The sequence below is a fragment of the Halyomorpha halys genome, unplaced genomic scaffold (assembly GCF_000696795.3).
Source record: "Halyomorpha halys isolate HHAL.00 unplaced genomic scaffold, Hhal_1.1 Scaffold109.1, whole genome shotgun sequence".
NCBI classification, from domain to species: domain Eukaryota; kingdom Metazoa; phylum Arthropoda; class Insecta; order Hemiptera; family Pentatomidae; genus Halyomorpha; species Halyomorpha halys.
The window spans coordinates 985,669-1,007,723 of record NW_027107176.1 but is presented as its reverse complement, the minus strand read 5'-3'; the positions used below and the strand labels follow the sequence as shown (position 1 = coordinate 1,007,723).

Sequence of the window (22,055 nt, the reverse complement as noted above, 5' to 3'; positions counted from 1 at the left end):
ATATTATTAATGAATTAATAAATTATATTATTATTATTAATTCGGCTCCACAACTCGATGGCCTCCTGTATCACCCTCCTGTATCAGCCTCCTGCATCAGCCTCCACCAATCATTACGATCTTACGCCATCCAGTTCCTCCCTCCCATCATGGTCCTGACATCATCACTCACACCATCACTCCATCGAAGGCGTGGTCTTCCTCTGCGTCTTGCTCTGTGTAGTACCTCTGTCACTATTTTCCTTGGCAGATCACTCTCAGCCACCCGAGCAACATGCTCTGCCCACCTCAATCTACTGAGCCTCACAAACTGGACAACCTCTGGTTCCTTATATAAAACTTTGAGCTCCTGGTTTGTTCGACGTCTCCATATCTGGTCAACCTTGACAGCTCCAAATATTTTACGGAGACTCTTCCTCTCCAAGACCATTAAGTTCCACCAGCCTTGGAGATATAGTCCACGTTTCAGAGCCATACAGAAGAAGTGGCCGAATAATTGTTTAAGACAAATAAATCTTGGTGTCCTTAGACAAGACACGGCTCTTAAAATAGGGACTGAGGTCATAATAACAGCGGTTGGCACATAGGACTCTTCGTTTAATTTCGGAGTCCACAACATTGTCTTGGGTTATGAGCGATCCAAGATACACAAACTCGGGGTTGTATATATAAATATAAAAGTATATTCTCCGATCCTGATTTATTCACCGGACCTGGGGATTTCCTCAGTGACCATGTATTTGGTCTTTTCTGCATTCACTTCTTTTTTTTTTTAATTATTTAATGTAATTTACAACTGTACTAAATAATACAATAAGTAAATATGTTGTATGTTTCATTGGGAAGGAATCATCCATCGGAGGTACTTCAAACATTAATTTAAATTGGAAGGTCCCGTGGCCATCTTATTTTCAGACGCCTCGAAGGATTATCAGGGATTGTTAGGGATGAAAGATTAAGAATTAGGATGGTTAAGGAGTTTGGAATGAAAAGACGCATATCTGTTTTGGGCCAATTCTGCAACGAATGGGATGTTAAGGTCTTTGTGAATGAGTTAATTTGTAACGTAATAAGGAGCATCAAGGATTTTACGTAGGATTTTGGATAGTGAGGATTGGATGCGGGAGGAATTTGATGGTTTGGTGGAGCCCCAGAGCTCAATTCCATATGCCCAAATTGGTCTGATTATCGTAGTGTATACTAACTAATTTTTCGTAGTGAATGGGAAGTTTAGAGCGTTTGTCAAGTAAGTGTTGTAGCAATTGGAATCTACGAGCAGTTTCTTGTCGCTTCAGTCTTGTGAGTGGCTGCATTCACTTCAAGCCCTATTTTTCTTGCTGCTACAGCCAATTTCATAAATCCATCAGAGACAGCTTGGAAAGAGCGTCCGGCAATGTCAATGTCATCAGCGTAAGCAAGAAGCTGTATTGTTCTGCTGAATATTGTTCCGCCCACTTGAATTCCAGATTCTCTAATGGCCTTTTCAAGAGCTAAATCAAAGAGGAGGCAGGCCAATGCATCCCTCTGCCTTAGTCCTCTTCCTGAGGCAAATTCATCAGATCTTGCTCCCCCAATCTGCACCATGCATCTTACCTCCCTCATGGTTTAACCATTCTAATTAACTTCTCAGGGATGTTGAATTCTTTCATTGCCTTGTACAACTGTCCCTAATGAATGCTACTATATGCTGCTTTGAAGTCAACAATAAATTATAGAATTTCATTATATTTCTTTTAAAATTAATTTATCACTTTTTTCCTAAAATTAGTGACCTGACTAATTGCTTTTTATTGTTCGTATGATAATATTCAATAACATACAAATCAAATAATTACAATAATTTTAGTAACACTTTTTTTTCAGTTTACATTGGGATTCTAAATCATTATATAAATGCATTTCTTTTTATGTTTGCTGTCTTTACAGACTTGTACATACTTGTACATCTTTGGCCGCCCGAACTAGCCTTCTCCACGCCTGCCTCTTGGGCTACTGCTTTCCAGTTTGCTGCATGCAGCTCTTTCACATCTTTGTTGATTCTGTCTACCCAACTGGTTTATGGCCTCGCACGTGATCTCTTGTCTACTATACTGGCATTCATTGTTCTGTAGTGGCTTCGATCCACATGTCCCGAACCAGCCTTTGACACGCCTGCCGGTCTTGTAGGTTTATAGTTTTCTGTGATATCCACATACCATTTCACGTTTGATTTTTGTAGCTTTAAATTATTGATTTGTAGTTTGTGAAAATTGAAAAAAACAAAACAAATATTTTATATATATTTATTTTATTGTATACATTTTATTAAATTTAACTTTTTCCAATAATAAGATCCAATAACCTTATATATATGGTTTTCATTGTATGTTTGAGGCTTCTTTCAAATCAAACCTTAAATATATGTATATATAGTTGACCGTAAAAATTGATATATAAGAAGATAGTCAGGGTTGCGGTCAAAAGTGAAACAAAAATAGTTTACAACTATTTATTTTCCAACGTTTCGCCCCACTTTGCAGGGCTTCATCAGGGCTAAAAAGATACAAAATAATACTATGATAAGATGCAATGGTAGGAATAAAAATACAAAGATATGATACAATGAAACTATGATAAGATACAATGATAGGAATAAAAATACAAAGATAAGATACAATGAAAAGAATAAAAAAATAAAAAAATTTCCTTTCATTGTATCTTATCTTTGTATTTTTATTCCTATCATTGTAACTTATCATAGTATTATTTTGTATCTTTTTAGCCCTGATGAAGCCCTGCAAAGTGGGGCGAAACGTTGGAAAATAAATAGTTGTATACTATTTTTGTTTCACTTTTGACCGCAACTCTGACTATCTTCTTATATATCAAACCTTAAATAACATGTGGATATCACATTAAGAATTGTTAAGCTAAATAACGTAAAAATTAAAGATATCTAGCATTAACCATCCTACACTTTGGATTGGAACAGTAATAGCACCGAGATCTATTATAAATAATTATAATAGAATTCTGACTACGGCTAGTTTCTCCACTCCTGAGCGTCTACTAGTGCCCTTACTGATCCTCCCCTGGATATCAATACCAGTGACGTAGTAGAGAGAGAAGCACCGGGATTTACAGAGATAGAATTTCAAATATATTGCCTGACTTACAGCTTCTGACGAATAAAGAGAAAACATACAGACACAAAACATTTTCTGACAATCTCTTCATACAAAAAATATGCACCCTCAAACGGACAAATCACATTATTAGAAAAAACTTGATACTTATATAGTATATATAAAATTTATTTAATGTATATATTTTATTTTTTAACAAAGTGTATTATTTGTTCATTTTTCTATCATTTATAATTGGTTATTAATTACTTTATGATTTATTTATTTATTTTTTTAAAAATTTTGTAACAGTATGAAAACTATAAATATGTAAAAAAAAAAAAAGTTAAATTTAACATATAAAAGTTATTTGCACCTTAAATAGTGTTATGTATTGATTATATCTTTGTTAATCTTGATTATATGAAAAATAGCATTAAAATACATTGAAAAATAATTATAGAAATTTTAATGTTTTAAAATTTTTATTTTATGTTTACAGACCTATTGAATTGCTCTGAAATACTGTTTGGACATTCCTCTAAACTCTGTGAGTATTTATTTAATGTTCAAATTTTATATTTTTATTCTATTCTGAATATATTTGTTATAATTTCTAGCAGTTGAATCCAATCCTCTGTTAACCACTTTATTCTCCTTAAATCCTTTTAATTTAGCCATTCTTGTTTGATTAACAAATGTATTTTACATTCCACCTTGTATAATATGCGTTTATCAAATATGTGCGTTATACAAAAGCTGAAGGTTAATAAAACTATGATTTTTTTAATGTAAAGGTAGCTAGGAAAAATTATAAAGAATAAAGTATTTGTTTTTATTAATGTATTTAATTTTACACTAAAAGTAATTTAAGTCTCACAATTAATTTATTTATTAATTAAGTAATTAATGTATTTAAGTTTACACTAAAAAATAACTTAAGTGTCTGCAGCAACAAAGTGTTAGTTTTTTTTATTATTTTGTTTTTTTAGCAGTCTCAGTAAGACAGGATTCCCAGAAGAATAAAAGAAAAAAGTTCTTTTTTCATGATGTAAAAAAGCCAGTAGTCCCGGTTTCGTTTCCAAATATTTCTGCTTGATATGAGCACCTGGACTGGAAACAAAATTAAAAGAGTTTTTAAGCTTTTAGTCTTCTCTATATTTGATTGTTCCTTCAATTGTTTGTTATTTTTATTTATTATTAGTATAATAAGAAGCTAAGTACAATGTTTTAAGCTTACTCCTTTAATCTGAAAAGAGGAGAGCGGGTCTCAGACGAGTCATTAAGTTTTTTTTTTAAGGCAATAGAAGTTATCTCAAAAACTGATAGTAGAAAAAACATTTTCTTTTGATTCATCTAAAATTAATTTATGTGATTACATATAAATATTACAGTGTTAAATAAGCAAAAATGATAGTAGTAATTAAAATTTTCAATGAAAATAATTAATATTAAAAGATATATAAGATACAAATATTTAATTAAGTGAAAAAATATTGCAAGTTAATAAATAATAATTAAAGTTTCCCTTTTAAAATAACATTTTATAGGTTAATTATTTACATTATATTTGACTAAGGTAAAATAGGCTACAAATATTTTATAAAGTATAGGGAAGTGCTGTGAAATTAAAAATTGAGGCATATTAATTTAGAGTTTTGTAATTGTTGATAAAATATTGTAATTAAAGCTGTAAATTCCAATTCGTTTCTAACCTGGCTTCTTCTTCACTACCTAATAATCCTCCTAGGCGTCTGAAAAAAATATGACCCCGACATCTTCTCCTTTAAAGTGTTTTCGGAGTTCTATCAATGGGTAGATTCTCCACATGTTTGTATCATGTCACAATATCACTTACAGCAAATTTACTTGATGTGTCTATATGTATACAGTTGTAAGTAACAGTAAATAAATTATAAAAAAAAAAATCTGTTAATTAATATTGTCCTTGATAATTGAAATGTTGGCCGAAACGTATACTTAAAATAAATTGATAAGAATTTGTATAAACACTCTCGACTAAAATGATATAATTAATTATAATTGATAAAAATAACAAGTCTCTTATACATACATGTGTACATTTTCTTCATTTTTTTCGCTGGGCTGAAAATTGTATTCTGTTACACTGTAGCCATGAGTCAACTCCTGTGGGTTCTGGAGTCCTCCTGGAGTCCTCCTGGAGTCCACTCAGCCTCTTTAATTGGGTAAAAATCTGGGAGTCAAACATGATTTTGACTACGTACAAATTACTGAACCTCTGACCCTTCATGATATGTACCGGTACAGATTTTAATTTTTTTTTTTTTTTTTTTTTCGGGAGACCTTGTCTTGGGCTGCTGCTTTCCAGTTTGCTGCATGCAGCTCTTTTGCATCTTTTTCGATTTTCGTCTATCCATCTGATTTTTGACCTCCCACGTGGTCTCTTGCCGACTTTCAAGCCAGATGTTCCACCCATCTTTACCTTCGTGTCTTCATATCGTGGGATATTGATTGACCAATCTCTGCAAGCAGTTCACTGTTAGTTCTTCTCCTTCATGCGATAATGCTCTGATCCCAGATCGCTTCTGTAATTGTAAGGAGGACTTTCTAGGGGTACTTCTAGACTGTTAGTACCCAATGTTTGTAGCAGAACTGGATAAAAGTCAAATAGAGAAATTTTTTTTCTATCTACAATTGTAATGTATAACAGATTTTTATTTATATTTCTGTTTTGTCTATCGTTTTCTCTTTTTCGTGATACTAATTATGTCGTATGTGTTTTCGAGATTGGAGTAACACAAATACAAATTTTGTGCATCCGATTTTTGTTAGTAGCCAGATTCTAGTCAATGCAGAGCTAATAATAATTATTAAAAGATGTTTTTTTTTTCTCTTAAAACAATTTTTTTCATTGCAGACCATGACTATGTTGTAATGTATTCAAATTGCCACGTTAATTAATATTGTTTTATAACTCACATATCCAAATGAAACTTCATATGATAGACGAGATAGAAGAATTGATGATGGCAGCGCATGCGCGAGAGGTATCGGGCAGAGATGGAGAGAAAATCATATGTTCTGTCGTCGGCTGTTTTTGTAATTAATGGACATTGATGTAAAGCTAGTGTATTTTTTAGTTTCTCTGTGAGCTGAGTTATGTTTAAAAACTGTGTATTGAGAAGTGATCTTTTTCTCTCTCTGCCACGACCAGCTGAGTCCAAGTACGTACGCGTTATTGTTAACGTTTGGACATAGATAACAATTGTATGTATTTTAATTGTAGGTTAGATAATAAGTTAGTAATAAGTACATAGATATAATTAGAATAGGGCCTTTGTTAGTTAAGATTGTTCTTTTAATTTTACAATTAGTTTAAGTAAATCTGTATTTGAATAAACATTAAAAACACATGTTTCTTGTTGTGGAAAAAAAAAACAAGAAAAAAAAAAAAAAAAAAGAAAAAAAAAACAGCCGACGACAGAACATATGATTTTTCTCTCCATCTCTGCCCGATACCTCCCGCGCATGCGCTTCCATCACCAATTCTTCTGTATCGTCTATTACAATGTGAACAGTATAAACTCGTTTTAGTTTTGATTGATCATCAAGAATCACAAAACTATATTTTATTCAAAGCCAAGAAAAAATATTTATTACACATCTTAAAGTTTCAGAACTCTGATTTTGATTTGCATTATAGTACAAGAGCCCAAGAGAAGAAAGAAGAAGTAAACTTGCTAAAATATGAGCTCTAATAGAGTTATTTAAGTTAAATAGTTTTCGAGATATAGCTTTTTAATTAAAAAGCAATATTTCATTAAAATATTGTATGGGACCTACTGAAAGATCAGTAGTAAGTGAATTTATTTTGAGAAATTTATATCTCAAAAAGCATTGATGTCTATTAACACTCAAATAAAAGCTAGTTTAATGAGCGATAAAATAGTTTATGATGTTTACATGAAATTTGTTTATGATATCTCCAGAACTATTGGGCGTAAATAGCCCTCTTTTAGGGCTAATACTTCAGCAAATTTAATCTTTTTTAAATAATGTTCTCTTAGATTTTCTAGTGTTGTTGGTAGTTTTTAAGATATAGAGCTACGAATAAAAAATTAGTGTTTTTATAAGGTTTTGAAACAGCTGCCATTTTTTATTCCCCCTTCCTATACTTGGCAGACTCATCAATTTTGACTAGTAATTATTCCTAGTTTTCATTAAAGTAATTAAAAATTGGGGTGAGATAACTGCCTTTTTTTCTTCCCGGGTCTTGTACTATTAAGTTTTCATAAAGCTTCTTAAAATACTTATTTTTATTCGAAGAAATAAAAAGATAATTTTAACACAAAATAAACGGAAACATGAAAGGTGTATTTATATAAAACCATTATAAAAAAGGGGAAGAAAATTCGGAGCATTTATGCACGAACGGTTTAGTAATCACGCCTCATCGAATACACTCGACAGATTAATTTTATCCTGGTTTGTGCTTCCTTTTTACTGAAATATATTTTTATAACATATCTTTTTATCCTTCTCCATCTGTTTCAGGGAGATAAATTTATGGTCATAATACATTAGAAAAAGTTTATATCAATATAATTTCTTTTAGTGATTATTTTCGGCCAGTTTTCCAGAACATATAATAATATTGACTGCTAAAATTACAAAGCAATTCTTACTTCATAATAAGGATCCGATAATTATTCTCCACTCATATAGTTTTATATAATTAAAGAAAAAACTAACATAAATTATGAATGAGAAGAAGATGGTTGGTGGAGCGGTCATTAAAGAGCACAAATACGTAAAAAATGGTGGCTTTTTCAAAACCAAAAAAAAAATGTTTTTTATTCGGAGCTCTTTATCTTATAAACCACCCACAACACTACACTAGAACATACATTAATGAAGAGTAAGTTTTCTAAAATATGAGCCCTAATAGAGCTATTTACGTTCGATAGTTCCCCAAAATAGGTTTTTTAAAAGCAACATTTCATGAAAAATGTTCTGAAAAATCAGTAGTTAGTTAATTCATGTCATAAGAAACCTATATCTCAAAAACTACTCAAACTACAGATACCTATTAGCACTCAAATTAAATCTGGTTTTATGCACTTTAAAGTAGTATATAACGTTTATCTTCATAGGAGTAATAGTTTTTAAATTTTCAAAATTATATCCGAACAATTAGAAATTATCGTTTTGTTTATTTTGGAAAATATCATAAAAATCTGCTACGAAGATAGGTGTTGTAAACTAATTTGTAGTAGATTAAATTACATTTATTTTAAGTAATGGCTGACATATGTACGTCTTAGGGTTTCTGAGATATAATTTTTTTAAAAACGTTTACTCGTGTAACTAGAAATTAATATTTTGTGAATTTATTTTGTTAAATACCATAAAAACTACAACCTCTACAAAGATAAAAGTTTTAAACTACTTTACAGTACATTTAACTAGCTTTAAATTATAAGTTTAGATTATATGCACCTACAACAAATGTACTGTATGTTGGAACCCATACAAATGTAACTGACATACCCATATTTCAACACTGTAAAAAATAAGGGTATGTCAGTTAGATTTATGTGGGTTCCAATTCACTTAGGAATAGCAGGGAATGAACTGGCCGAGCACGCTACAAGAGAAGCACTCGCGCTTCCGGGAAGGGGTTGAGCAATATTAACTTCATCAGAAATGAGCAAACTCCTCGAAAAGGAAATCAACGATAAATGACAATCATTGAGGAATGAAAGCTTAAGGAGCAAACTGAAAATTATTAAAAAAGACGTCAAGTCCTGGGGTACCTCCAGCCGCAAATGCCGTAGAGAGGAAGTTGTACTGACCAGGCTGAGAATAGGTCACACGAGGCTCACTCACTTATTTAAAAACAAAGGCCTCCGAACTGCCTGTATTGCAACAACAATTTGACAATTAGCCATATTTTCAATGCCTATATTTCATATCACACCTCAATAGCTTAGGATTAAACACAGATATTTAAAAAACCCTTGGAGGCAATGATAAAACAATATTAGTATTTCAGTTTTTAAAATCAACAGGTTGATATTACTGACAAAAATATAACATTGAACGGGAAAAAAAATAATAAGGAAAAAAATAAATTAAACAAATGTAAATAAAATTAAAGAAGGTATAAATGGCGTTGATGGCGCCACTAAGCAAAAACAAACGAACTAGCTTTATTTTGAATGTTAATAAATATCTATAAATTAACTAACTAATGATTTTTCAGAACATTTTTTTTATAAAATGATGCTTCTTAAAAAGCTAAATTAAACGTAAATAGCTGTTGTGGCTCATATTTTAGGAAATTTGCTTTACTATAAAGAAAGTTTTCTTGTGCTGTGAAGCTCCGAAAGCAAAAACAATTTTTTTGTTAACATTTGGAAACAGATGCTTTTGATTCCCCCTACCAAACTCAATAATCAATTTCGCCTGGTAATTTTTTAATAGTTTTTATTAATGTAATAAAAAATTGGGATGAAACTACTGCCTCTTGTATTATTTGTAAGAAAGTGACATTGGTTATTCAAATAGAACATTGCTGTAAAATCATAATACTCAAAGAACAAAAAAAAAGTATTTCTTCTTTTACTATTGAAGGTTTTTATTAAATATTTTCTTAAGACCAAATGCAATCGACCGCCCACTTTTGCTGTAGTGGACAATTCCTTTGGGCGGTAGAAAAAATAATTCTGGCGTAGACCCTCTTGTGAGAAGTTTTTGCAGTTCCTTCCCCAATTGGTTCCCAGTCGTGGCTTTATCGGAAAACAATACGCAATTCAACAGTAAAAGTGTGGTTTTATAAGATAAACTTTGTGCAAATTAATTTTTAATATTCTTTTGATGCAAATGTATTTGTTCACCTCAATGTTTTGAAAAAGAATCGATAAATTAAGAAATTTTTTTTTATTATTTATTTATTGTAATTTACAACTGTACAAAATAATACAATAGGTAAATATGTAGTATGTTTCATATACACTTGAAAATCTTGGGAAGGAACCACCCATTGGTTAATTTAAACTAGAAGGTCCCGTGGCCTTCTTTTCAGACACCTCGGAGGATTATCAGGGATTGTTAAGGATGAAAGGTTAAGAATTAATGGGTTAGGATGGTTAAGGAGTTTGGAATAAAAAGACGCATATCTGTTTTGGGTCAAATCTGCAATGAATGGGAGGTTGAGGTCTTTATTAATTAGTTTATTTGTGACGTAATAAGGAGCATCAAGGATTTTACGTAGGATTTTGGATTGTAACGATTGGATGCGGGAAGAATTTGATGGTTTGGTGGAGCCCCAGAGCTCAATTCCATATGTCCAAATTGGTCTGATTGTTGTAGTGTATACTAATTTTTTGTAATGAATGGGAAGTTTAGAGCGTTTGTCAAGTAAGTATTGTAGCAATCGGAATCTACGAGCAGTTTCTTGTCGTTTCAGTCTTGTGTGTGGATTCCAAGTAAGTCTCTTGTCGAGATGGAGTCCTAAGTATCGAATCTGTTCAACAGGTGTTAGTGGTGTATCTAGAAAGGATACTGTAGGACAGGAGGGCAGAGGTTTACGACGGAGAGTAAAGGTGATCTGGTGGGATTTTTCAAGATTTATTTTGATTCTCCAGTTTTTACACCATTCTTCAATAGATGTTATGTGTGCCTGTAGTGTTTGTGATGCATTAGTTTGGTCGTTGTTAACAGAAAGTATACATGTGTCGTCAGCGTATGTTGTTAGCACTGTGTTAGGGTGGGTTGGGATGTCAGCTGTATAAACCGTATAAAGAATGGGACCTAAGATACTACCTTGGGGAACACCGGCGGACTGAGAAAAGAGAGAAAATTAAGAAATTAAATTAGTTTTTTCAAATGAAACTTTCATACAACTTTTACGCCGTTTTTCCATTTAAGGCGCTTTTTAAATATTGATTGATTAGACTATCTTAAAGTATCTTCCTCCCGTTTTAAGCGAATATTTCAGAAGTGATATAGGGCCGTTGCTCTCTGGGGACTTAGCGGGGCGGGTCTGGCAAGGAAGGATTGCTTTTTATTTATGTTAGGATCTTATGTTGTAAGATTGCGACATGTCGTACATCGACCAACCTACTCTCTATAATTGTCTGTTTGAGAAATCAGATAAGTAAGACTACCACAGAGTCTCAGATGTGAGATATGAGATATGACATCTCACATATATCAGTGAGATATTGCCTTTGATTGTCTCGTGGCACTAAGTTTCCGATTAAGGTAGTTAGTAACATGTAGCTAATAATCCACTGGCGTTACCTACATTATAATGTCACAATGCAATCAATGGCAATATTTCACTCATATACATATATCTTGTAAATATATGTATGTATTAACCAAATATAAAAATAATGGAGATTACGAAAAAAAAAGAAATTAAAAAGCCTCACATGTGATTTAACCTCTACTAATACTAGTTATAAGTTTTTGATAATAATTTTCAGTTTTTTGGAAGTATTTAAATGATCAAATTTCTTATTATATGCAGCTACTACTACTTGAAAATGTAGATAATTGATACTTTAAATAATATAATTTTGGGGGAGTATAATTTAAAAATTAAATTTAAGCTATAACAGGTGGGATGGAACAATAGGCAATTTTAAGGAACCAAATTTTTTTTTGTTATTAATACAATTAAAATTGATTTAGGTCCCCAAACGTGTAGTGTTAAACTCACTTTTAATGATTTCAATACCTAAAGGTATTTATAAAATTAAAATTAATACCTGAAATTTATGACAAAATTGTATTAACTTTATTTTTAACATTTTCATAATTTGGCTATAATAATTAGTTGTAACTAGCAGAATGGGAAAAACCTATAAGTCTTGTTCCTTATTCATGGCGTCCATTCCATCCATATGTTAAAAACCTTAGTTTCATTATAGACCAAACGCTTTCCTGAAAACCACGTTTCCCATATTTCCCGTCGTACCTTTTCCACTCTGAAGCGTTTAAATTATCTTCGTCACCTACTTTATTTTGAAACCCGCAGGCTCCTGGTACTTCCTTAATATTCCCCCACTTTGGCTATTGCTGTGTGGTTTACGGGGGAGTTTCTGGGGGACCTCGAAGCAAAATTAAAATGGTTAATTAATTGCTTTGTACGATCCATCTTTGGGGTACCCAGGGACGCCTCTGTCACCCGATTTTATGAAGAGTTGAAGTGGCTTTACCCGTCCCTCCGTCGTAAATATTTCCTTGCTTCCTTTCTCTATCAAGTTATCCAATCCTGCCGTCCATCGTATATCTCAGATATCCTTTAATTTAAGTTCTCAGTGCATTCCCGCAATACCCACTCACGGCCTTCAGACTTATATGTAACTGCCCATCGAAACGCAGTCTTTGGTAGATCTTTCCTCATCCGTTCCTCTTCGTTATGGAATTCTATTCCCTCCTTTATTCGTAGTTCTAATACCCTTCCAATCTTCAAATCCTGTGTACGGATACTACCTTGAGGAACATCAGCGGACTGAAAATAGAGGGATGAATAGGAACCATTGTGGTTTACTTATAATAATAAGTGGAATAATCTATGGATGAGAAAGGAACGAATGATGAGAAAGTATGTAGGAGGTAGGAATTTACAGAGTTTGTAAAGCAGTTCCGGGTGTCAGACTCGATCAAAAGCCTGTTCTACATCGAAAAAGACTCCCGCGCAGTACAGGGGATGTTAGGAATTCAAACTGATGATCAGGAATTATATGATTGGAATTTAGGATGGGGTATAGGCGTTTTAAAATGAGTTTTTCGAGGATTTTGCCAATGATTGGTAATAGAGAAATAGGACGGCAGGAGGATGGGTTTTTGGCGGCTTTTGGGCAGAGTGGTTCTGTGGAGAAGTTCTGTAACTTCTAGTTGTTCTCTAATACTTTCTTTTCTAATGCAATCCCTTCAAGATCTCCCAACAGATCTGCTAAAGAACCTCATTTTCACTGCCATTATGCGACTAGAGAGTCTGTCTAGCGTTATCCTAGGTGGAACCTGTTCACTAGAGATCGCGTTCCCCGGGTGGTGGATGACCCGTGGACCAACAGGTACCCAGCGCTCGGGAGTATAGCGCGGCCAGCCTTCCTCCTGAGGGGATATAAATATTCAGGAGGCCAGTTGTCACAAGGATACGGGGTCTCCAGCACTGAGCTAATCATCCGTCTGGAGAACAACGGTTCAAAGCAATTTAACTACCCTCGGAATGTTTTTAATACAATTTTTTTCACCAATTTTATTAAAGGTATTTCTTTAAATTTATTCCTATAAAAGAACTCCTGAACAAAAGTGTAATTATATCATTTTTCAGCACTAATACATTTTGCACACTAACTTATCTTAATTTGGTTTAGAATTCTAAACGATTCTTGTAAAACAAAATTAATATATCAAATGTTTCTACATATCACTAATTTAATTTAATGGCTAAAAACATTTATATTACTGTTTAGAAGTTGAAAATTGAATTTTCCAGTCTAAAATTGGAATAAATAACTAACAAATAAACCTCCACATATCTATTAAATAACGTTATCAACCCTTAAACATTACCTTTTCATGAATACTTAATAATGCTAAACCAAATAGATAAATCAGTCTACTTCATCTGGGCTCCTAGGCATGTTGGTATTACGGGAAATGAGATGGCCGACAAAGCTGCTAGAGAAGCGCTAGTCCTCCCAGGTAGACCCGCAGCAATCTTAACTGCAAAGGAACTTGCTCGCCCTTTAAAGGAATATTAATAAAATAAGGCAGGCAATGTGGGATGAAAGTCCACCCAGTAAGTTGAAACCTATCAAGAAAGATGTGAAGCCCTGGATTACATGAACCCGAAGTAGACGCCGTGAAGAAGTAGTGATCACCCGACTCAGAATAGGACATACCCGATTGACACACATCCATCTCATAACAGGAGAGGCACCTCCAAAATGTTCAAAATGTAATAGCAATCTGACCGTCAAACACATTTTTGAAGAATGTCGTCACTACACATCAACTCTGAACCAGATAGGGTTACCAACAAATGTCCCAATGGCGTTGAGAAACGACGAATCTGTAATTGTAAAAATCATTAAATTCATCCATCAGACTAACTTAATAACCAGCCTTTAATTATTATAATTATCTATTTAACCTGCCTTATTTTTAAAATTAGAACAGTCAGTCATCTGCTTTTCACCATCCTTTCCAATATCGTAACGATTATTAAACAAATTATAATTGCCACAAATTTAATTATAATTGGTGCGGATCAGTACACCATACCAAAGCTATGACTAAAACAACTAGGCCTTACCAAAGCCAACAACCAACGGGCGACGATAACACGAACACATACCTAGGAACAGTCATCAGCAGCAATGGGAAGGTAGCGCAAGAGATATCCAATAGAATAAAGTAGGATGTTGGAACTGTCTCCGTAAAAGATACCATTGAAAAGAGACAACTCAGATAGTTAGAACATCTCAAAATATTACAGAAAAACGCCCAAGAGGGAGACCCACAATACAATGGAAGGACTATATCTCCAGAGAGGGAGAGAAAAGAGGGAAAATCTGGGATACCATGAGGGTCCTGGCTCGGGATCGAGAGGCTTGGTTTGCCTGGACAGAAGCACCTCCACGCTGAAAGGCACAAAGGAGGAAGAGAAAGAAGAAGGATAAAAAAAAAAAAAACTATAAACAAATTTGATTTATCTATTATCTATATTTGACAGTGAAAAGTATTAATATTTAGAACCACCGAAATATAACTATTCAAATGCCTGAGTCAATACTGAAGAAATTATTGACAATTTGGAATTATTGATTAAAGTCGATTAATAATGATGGAAAAAGGATTAAAATAATTCTTTGTAATTCATTATTATTATATATTAAAACAAAAATGAAATTACATTATGTTAGAGCTTTGGTTAGTCGTATTTCTCTGGAAAAAAATAAGAAATGGCATTTAAAAAAAAAAATACATAATAAAAATAATATAATAATTTGTTTTCATTAAATATTATCATACATTATCCCAGTGATGATTTTCTTTTCATTTATCAAGATTCACTTGGCATGAAATCCAATCTGAAAAGAAAGAAAAAACAAGATTTATAAGTCATAAATAAAAAGACATCGTTAATTTAATTATACGATAAGTCCAAAGTAATCGATATTTACTTTTTTTATCTAATCGATTGTTTGAAGGTAGCACGTATCGATAATAAATGTGCAATCAGAGAACAAATCTACTAGTCTAATGCCAAATATCCTAACTTTTTGATTTTTTTTTTGTTTATATCTCAAATATTTCAAGCAAAACGTTTAATTTTGGTATAGTACACCACTCAGTAGTATACAGGATAATATTAAGGAATGTGAAAACAAAGATAGGTGATGTTTGAATCACAGACATTTTAAAAAAAGTAAATATATTAAATAATATAACTAAAGGAAACAATCATAATAAGGGGGTGAAACCCTGATGAAGACCTGAAACTCAGGTCGAAACGTCGGCATAAAATAAATAAATTTGGTTTTGTTTATTTATGTTGTTCTTTGCTGACCGCACCCCCCGACAAACTTCTCCAATCATTAATCTACGGTCAACTATCCACACCTCATTATTTTATTTTATTTAATATCCAGGACATGGTTAGTAGAAGATCTGGCTTCATACATATCATAAAGAAACATTGAGCAAAATAACTAATTAAGTTTGTCAATGTTTTTACATTAATTGGACAGCTTATTTTCTATAATAAATACAAGGAATTATTTTTTTCACATATCTGTGAAGTACGGGCAACCGATTTTGTTTTAAGGAAATTTTTGTTTTATGTTTAAATGAAATAAATATTAAATATATGATACTATATTTATTTGTAATTTTTGAAATAATTTTAAAAGAGTGTAAATCCAAAAAACTTTTTTGGATCCCTCTACGTTAGAAGCGAGGGCTGGAGAATTAAACAAGTTTGCTACTGTATGGGCGTACTGTATATTTATAAATTCTACAGAGTCCATGCTGAAAATAGCCATATTACCTACTGTTGTAAGGTTCTGTTTTTTTTTTTGGTTTTTTTATTACAGTGCAAATACTGAAGTTTATGAGAAAAATATTCCTAAAAAACAAAACGGGGAAACAAAAATTCCTCAGAAACTTCTAAGTCACCAAAACCTAAAAATTCGAGGAAGAATGCTTTCTCTTTTCCTCGTCTACATTCTGTCGATTTGCTACTGTAGTAGTTTTTCTTATATTATTGAATGTTCTATAATAGAATATTTTACGATGATAAACGATAGGGCGAATATCTGAAAATTGTTTTTTTTCGAGAACTGGCCAAGTGCCCCCCTGTACATAGGCAGTTCTGATTCGTGTTATGTTGTTTACAGACATGTAAAATATTTTGGAATGTTTAAGATTTTTTATTATAAGGTATGCGTCCCCTTCCACGTTGGTGGCGATTCAGCTGTCGCTAGTGCTTATCAGAATGTGACTCGTGGTAAGATGCAGTCTTAGCAGGAGGTGTTCCTCTCGACCTACTCCTGCAAGAAAACATGTTGAAAATTCATACAAGAAAGAAGGTTCAGCAGGTTTAGCAGAAAATATCCTGGTGGGATTAGGGAGGACATCAGAAAATGAAAAACCACTGTCCAGGAGGACACGATGGAAGAGAACCAGCGGTGGGTGTTGGCCCCGAATGAATCTACTTCGAGGAAGTACCTTTCCATCACGGTGGGTTCTCCCAGACTACTGGATCTCCCAATTTCTCATCCCAATGGGTGGCACTCACATAAAATACCCGTGGGAGTGACGAACCCAATCTGACGAAACCCACGTCAAGAAACGCGCGATATATTTCCTAACACTGGGAATATTATATCCTAATATTATTGGGTAAAACATCTTGCGAGGACTTAGGCTTCCATGGTCTGTTGCCCATAGAATAATAATAATAATTTTAACCTAATTAAATTTGTGTATTACTTGGAAAGTTATTATTTTTTTTATTGTTTCATTTTCTTCATTATTTTTTTATTGTGATATTTTCAGGTCTTCTATGTTATTCAAACCGAACCAGTGAACATTTTATTTCTGAGAAGAGGTCGGCTTTTCACTAACCTCGCCTCAACAATGCGTACCTTTTATACTATCTAAATTTAAAATAGCTCTTTTGCGAAGCTATGGCTTCGAGGGTAAGTTATGTCTTGCAAAAACACCACGAAAGTTAGGGATTTTATGCTTTTTGCCAAATTTATTAGACCTGAATAAATCAAACTCGATTTGGCTAACGATCCTAACATTTGTTTAGCTTTGTCACCAAAAGCTCCACCAATTTTGTTAGGAGGACGAATAACACGTTTTTTTCTCTTTTCGTTTGACCATGACGGTGTGAACCTTAGCAGTGTCAAACAGGAACTAAAGGGAGTACTCGTCTGTATCACCTTATATATTTATATTCTTTTTGCCTTCTCTGCTGTTATATTGGGAATCATATCCCCACCATTTTACCAATACCTTATCGCCTTTACTATATACTACAGCAAATGATGAATGCTGTTTCCACGCATGAAGAAGACTGAATAGAACAAGCAATTGTTACAGCTATTTATATACTCGCTGGAGTATATAAATCCGATATAAACTGGATGATCCCCAACACAACACAATTTACAATACACTTTAAGGCTTAACCAATCGCCGTGCCTTCGCTAATGTATAGAATACAAAAAAAAAGAGCCTCCAATGACTTTTAAAAGTTACTAAACAATGTCGTTTTGGTAAGACATACCTTAAATCAGCAGGATGTTCAGCTGGTTACAGACAGAAAGAAGTTGATGAAGCTTATTGCTAAGCCAAACATCATATACCGCACAATTTATAACGAGAACTTAACAGCAGTACATATGGCCAAACATAAAAACATGGGCGAGCTGGAGTACGTTTCGGAGAGGAAGTTCCCAGACATGCAGCGAGGGCGCAGCACTAGCGCTGTTAGCTCAGACGGTGTCCACTAGATAGCAGCCCCAACGACGATCACGTGACCCACAGCGGGAGATTTGAATTTCCAGCTTGAACTACTCTTAACTACTCACATGACCTATGGTGGGAGATACACCATTTTAATATGAGGTCTCGCGATCCACGTCTTTTCGTTCACCACCATATTAGTCACGTGACTTACAGGTTTAGTGGCGTCTACCATGCCGCCATTTTGTTTTTTCTTAACGCGGCCAATTTATCGACCTTTTCCAATCAGAAGCTAGCATTTGGTTACGTGACTCATGGTGGGGGATTTAAATTCCAAATTAGCTTGGTAAAACCTTAACCACTTCGGTGATCCTTCAAGACCAAGAAAACGAAATAGAGAAATTATTGTTTTGTTTTTTTAAAGCTACTAAATATAACAAAATATATTGATTGAACTTTGATTCACCAATGACCCTCAGTGGTAGAGGTTGAATAAATCAATCAATAGATAAATATTGGTATTATTTGTTCTATCGCTAGATAATTAATCCATAATGTACTGTTCTAGCTTATAAATCGTAGTAGTTTCCAAAGCACCATGATAACCAAATGCATAGCGATTTGTGAAAGGTGCCCCCTCATATCTGATTAGAAATTCACGATGCTATCTAGTGGCCATATATAAGAAGTAGCAGCCTTGGGTAACCATCTTGGTCTCTACAACAGAACAAAAGTGAATTGCGTCTCATTATTTTCAAGACTCGCATCATTTTATGGCTGACATCCGCAATTCACAATGAGAGAATATACAATACCCAACTCAAGGGAAGGGATGGAGGCAGGATGAAAGAGGGAGGAAAACACGGGAAGGGAATATCATCGAAGATGTTCTTCAGGCAAAGATCGAGTAACCATTACTTTATGTAACCCATAAGAAAAATTAATTAAACTAACCCTGTTGTACAACTCTTTGGCTTATCCACATGCATTTAAATCGTTTTAAGAGCAGAGGCTTTCTCCCTATATCACCACGCTTCATTGATATTAAATGCAATAATACAGTCCACTTCTTTATTCAAACCAGCAATACCAGCATATAACAATTAATTTGAGTAATACCCCCAAACGGACCTATAATAACCCGAACATTTACTTCGGGGAAACCTATATTAAATACAAATAATATTCAATCTTGGCACCAACCGATAGATGTTGTCTTCTGGTCGGACCATAATGGATGCACTTTTCTAATAAAAATAAATATAAAATTAAAAAAAAAAAAAGTGGCAGGTCTGTATTGCCAAGAGGACAGAGTAAGGCTGAATTAATAAATAAAGGAAGTTTTATGTATTTGTTCGTCGAGATCACAAGTTTCTGTGTTTCATAGATGAGATCGCTTCATGTGTCCCCATGTTCTAACAGATATAATGTTAGTTTGTAATATGTAATTTTTTGTTTATTATGGATTTGTTCTGTGTTAGGAATATACTTGTGCAAGTGTCATGTCTTACAATTAGTTTATGTTTGCTAATCATTGGTCCCTGATGAGTTAGCATTAACGCTTTTCATAAAAAAACAGGAACGAAAATAAAATTGTCGAGTTAAGACAATTTTTTTCTCTATTGCCCAAAACCTATTTTTGGCCAATTTAAAATGGACAATAATACTTAAATATCTGATAAAATACATACCCTCATTACACTCTAAGGCAGCATCGAAAGTACATTTATTACTAAAAATATGCTTGGTAATTGTTCCGTCGGGTTCCTTACGGTGGCCACAGTATGGTCTGTAGATCCTGGAGCAGGGCCTCTGCCCACATCCGTATTTTTTTTTTCTCTGGCTCAAAGTTTCTCCTGTCAATAAATGATTTTTTTATAATATAGGTAAATAAAAAATATATATCAAGGGGAACGGGGCCTTTCAATATAGTATAAGTCACAAAATAGCTGGAATAGCATACATGTTTACAAACTCAAAACATTCTGAACTACTTTTCCCTCTGTTCTATAACGTTATAATAGCATATATCCGGACGGACTAGTAAGCTGATAAGGCTAGGTGCAGCTCTAGTTGCTGAGATGAAGCGGACGGACTAAAGCAGGGGAGAGACGGGATCAACTACACTGGTTGCCGAGATGAAGCGGACAGACCATTAAGTTGATAAGGCTAGGTGCAGCTCTAGTTGCCGAGATGAAGCGGACGGATTAGAGCTGGGGAAAGACGGGATCAACTACACTGGTTGCTGAGATGAAGCGGGCGGACCAGTGTAGCCGCTAAGGATTAGGTTACAATCTTAGTTGCCGAGATGAAGAGGACGGTCTAATATTGCTCAAGAGAAGGAGAGGAGAGTAAGCGTACAAAAAATACAACTCTCGTGAGAATACGATTGGCAATGAACCTTTCTATCTCAAGTAGAGTGTACGCCACTAGTGCTATGACTAGACCTGCAAGATCTTTTTGCAGATGCACTCCGTGCTCGCTGCCCGCTACAAGATCTTCTCGTCTAATAATAAAATTGTATGCAACATTTAGATGAGGTGCCAATGGGCACTGATTCCCAACATGGCTTCTCTATCATGACATTCGTCCGATACTGTGTCTGAGGATAGTGCGATATAGTATTATTATAAACTGAAATTTCCTAAACTTTGATGTGGTGCGCGCATTAATTCACTTACAATAAAAAAGTGATCCATTACAGATTGTCATCCCAAAACACGTGCATAAAGAAGTGCAGGAAAAAAAAAATAGAATGATGATAATAATAAAGAGAGCTACAAATAGTAAAATCAATAATTTTTATAATTACATTAAAACCAAATTACAGTTAATTTACACATGTTTATGTCTTCTCATTAGAAGGAGAAAGCATCACCTCGTTGTACTGAAGCAAGACTAAGCTGCTTTGGACCAGTCTGCAACATTGGAAGTCAGTCAGCCAAATAACCGAATCACATGCTGGCTTAGCTCCCATTGTGAGCATGTTAGCAACATTAACATTATTTTACATAGTTATAAATATCACGTCATAGTATTATTTACTAATATTATGATTTAGTTTTATTGTCTGATAATAAGTTAGTAATAAACGTGTCTGAGCATAGTGTGGTATAGTGTTAATATAAATTGAAAGTACCACAAATTTGATGCGGTGCACGCATTGTTCAGTATTCACTTACAATAAAAAATCGTAATTCGGAGTTTAACAAGGTATAAATAACAAATACAAATACAAACTTTGGTCCGAATAGAACAGCTCAGTAAATACTAATGAAGCTGTTTTCCAATTTTAGCTACTTGTGTGTTGCTCAAACTAGGTTAAGTCTGATATTCCCATTTTAAGTAAACATTTCAAATGTGACAGACTACTGTCGTTAAATCAGGGTTTTAATGGAGTCGCCCGGAAAGGATTGCCTTCCAGCGTTATAAGTATCTGTTTGAAAGGTAAGATAAAATAAAGCCTGTAACGGAGGGCGGGGGTGGCGGGTTTCACGCTGTTTACGAATTATAGCAACTTTTTAAACATTGTTTGGACACAATATTCTTACTGAATGTATAGCTCACGAACCACACCGGTTTTCTTCAGATTTACAGGAGATGTTGAGCGAAGATCCCACAACAATAACAAAACTATATATGGATTATCTCTCTAGGAAGTCTGGTGAGTCAATTCTTTTAAAAATTTTTGAGGTTAATCACTTCCATCATTTGAAATAAATTATTATTTATTTATTCATGACATTGTACAACCTATAACAATAATAAAGCCTATATAACACCAATCTTCATCCTTATATATTTTAATTTATACAATAATATTCACCTCATTATTTTATGTGGGAAATCATGTCAACCATTTGTGCATCTTCACTTCTCTCTGGCATAGCCATCACTCTACATTTCTTACTACCTCTTTGGACCTTATCTCATGTCCAGTGTGCTGTTTGGTTACCTCCCTGTTTT

The 22,055-nt window shown here is 33.8% G+C and overlaps 1 protein-coding gene and 1 long non-coding RNA gene across 4 annotated transcripts in view; one reads left to right on the top strand and one right to left on the bottom strand.

The window, feature by feature from the left end:
- LOC106677814 (ly6/PLAUR domain-containing protein 6B) overlaps window positions 1-22,055 on the top strand; it is a gene marked incomplete in the record, with an annotated part of 623,095 nt that overhangs the window by 325,972 nt on the left and 275,068 nt on the right. For both annotated transcript variants that reach the window (XM_067045488.1, XM_067045489.1), the window contains 1 exon segment: window positions 3,607-3,654.
- The window catches only part of LOC106677815 (uncharacterized), a 21,308-nt gene continuing 3,288 nt past the window's right edge, over window positions 4,036-22,055 (bottom strand). The window contains exons 2-4 of one of the 2 annotated variants that reach the window (XR_010842904.1): window positions 19,781-19,945; window positions 15,144-15,202; window positions 4,036-4,217 (exon numbers count right to left, since the gene is read on the bottom strand). This is a non-coding gene — a long non-coding RNA (uncharacterized lncRNA). Of the gene's footprint in view, window positions 4,218-14,986; window positions 15,057-15,143; window positions 15,203-19,780; window positions 19,946-22,055 lie in introns of those variants that run through there. The other variant, XR_001342653.2, reaches the window with a different exon arrangement.